The sequence below is a fragment of the Hypomesus nipponensis genome, chromosome 23 (assembly GCF_054491055.1).
Source record: "Hypomesus nipponensis isolate SF chromosome 23, ASM5449105v1, whole genome shotgun sequence".
NCBI lineage: Eukaryota > Metazoa > Chordata > Actinopteri > Osmeriformes > Osmeridae > Hypomesus > Hypomesus nipponensis.
In genome coordinates, this window is record NC_140383.1 from 9,405,132 (window position 1) to 9,407,500 (window position 2,369).

The following is a 2,369-nucleotide window of genomic DNA, read 5'->3' on the forward strand; positions in this document are numbered from 1 at the left end:
GGGAACTGGGTGTCACAGGGAAGGGAAAGGACGTTGATAGCAGGCAGGGAACATTGTTTGTGTCTCTATGATCATAAACAGGTTGTTTTGTGAATGTGCACTAGTTTTGCCTGCCTGGGCGGCTGTACTGTGGGCTGTGTTATGATGGATTCGTATCACATTGGGTAGTCTGTTTCCTCCCTACCATTTAGGAGATAAATGGACGTCCAGGGTGGTCTGTCTGGGATGCAGCTCTCCCTGAGCACAGAGTCGCACAATACACGCTCTGTGACACATGCACGCACACACACACAGAAAGGTGGTGTATTTGATTGTGTGTTTGTGTGCATGTGTATGGTTTCTTGACGGTTTCTCAAGGAAAGATCTAGGTACAGTAGAACTCAGCTAGATGAGTCCACGGAAGGTCTCACCTCCGTTTACATTACCAACACACACACACACACACTCACTCACACGCCGACACACACCCACATACCCACACACACACATGCCGACACACACATCCTTCTCCCGTTTCCGTTAGCTGTGTTCTTTGTTGTCTGGTTGGCCCTATCCACTTGACCCCTACCCTAAGGAAACAGCTCCAGTAATGGGATAAGTGTCTGGCCCCCTTCACGCTCTGGCACCCCTCTGGTAAGTGGAGAGGGGTTGGGGGGTGGTGGTGGTGGGGGGGGGACACACAAGGAGAGATGGAGAAGAAGTAGACAGGGGAGATGAGGGAGACAGTGAGAGACTGTGCTACAGTAACTAGCTCTGAGCTACTCTTCTGAGACGGAGAGGGATGGTCACTGGTTGTTGTTTATGAAGGAAACCCCCAGGATATGGAATGGAGCCGTCCCCCAAAGACACATGTGACACGACCTCAGTATTACTATACTCTCTGCCTCATCGAATCACAGTAAAACCACTTCACTTTAGCCTGGGCCTCTTGGAAGTGCAGATCTTACAGCAGCAACTTTTATTTGATCAAAACTTTCATGCACTCTCACTGGGGAGCTTATTTTTTCAGTTTACAGTAATGAAGTTTATTTATTATTGGCACTCAGATTTACTCATTACTAAATGCAGTTTCCAGTACCAGGGATCAAAGGATACCTGGTTACTTTATGGTTTATTTAATGTTGGTGAAAGTGAACTGCAGTATAGACTCACATTTAATGTTACAGAATAACAATTAGTCTTGATGGTCATGTTGACATTTATGAAAACACATTACTCATGTGGTCTTCAGACTTTTATGAAACGTTTAACCTCTCAATGCTGACAAACTGAGTTTATACCATATTCTGGGTCAGAGGACCAGAGCAAGCAGAGTGAGAAAACATAGTATCCTGGTCTGCTTGGTTGGGGCCCTCCACCTCCTCTCGCCTGCCTGCCTGCCTGCCTGCCTGCCTGCCTGCCTGTCTGTCTGTCTGTCTGTCTGTCTGTCTGTCTGTCTGTCTGTCTGTCTGTCTGTCTGTCTGTCTGTCTGTCTGTCTGCCTGTCTGCCGCTGCCTTCCAGCGTTTGTATGACCACTAATGTTGAGTTGGCAAACTTGGCAACCTAAAGGTCCACTGTTGCTGCAGGGCATTCTGGTATGTGTAGGCTCTTCATTTCCTCTTCTTGTTTCAGGCTGTTTTGACTAGACTCTCTGTGGGGCTCGTAGCGAAGCTGAGCCAGAATACCAACAGACCTGAGCTCCAGCGAGGAGCTCTGTCTGGATCTGGAAAACATCCAGGAAGGCCTCGCCAACATAGTTGTTGCTCTGCAGCTCAGTGTGTGTGTACGTGTGTGTGTGCATAGTGTGTTTGTATGTGTGTGTTTTTGTGCCTGCGTATGTGTGTGTGTTCTTGTCTGTTTTTCTGTGTGTGCCATCGGGGAGCACAGCTATTATACAGTATTTAGGTCCCGTAGTAGGGGTATGCACTTAACATGTCTGCCTTTCTCTCCCTCTCACTTTCACCGTCACTCATTCTATTCTATCTTCCTTTCCCTCCTTTTTTCGTGCGTCCCTTAATCAATCAGTGTGGTTGTTTGGCGAACATGGAAATACCTTGTCACCCTTCAAGTTTGAGTCACTCTGTCTCCCAGAGTTGGATTTGATTTGCTTCGCCTCACCGTTTAATTAAATATTATTCCCTTTCCATCACTTTCCATCTCTCTCCAAATGACTAATACATTAATGCATCGTGCCATTCTTTGGCGGCTTGGGCTGCAATTAAGTCTCTTTCTGTGAAGCAATGACAAGTTGTTTTCTCTCCAAGACACAACAGTGGAGAGGAGCGGAGACATGCCGGGGGCGTTGGATTAAAAGTCTAGCAGCTCTTCTGTGCCTGCTGCCTGGTCTCTGGCAGAGTTGCCATTATTCAAATGTGTTGGTAATCTCCTG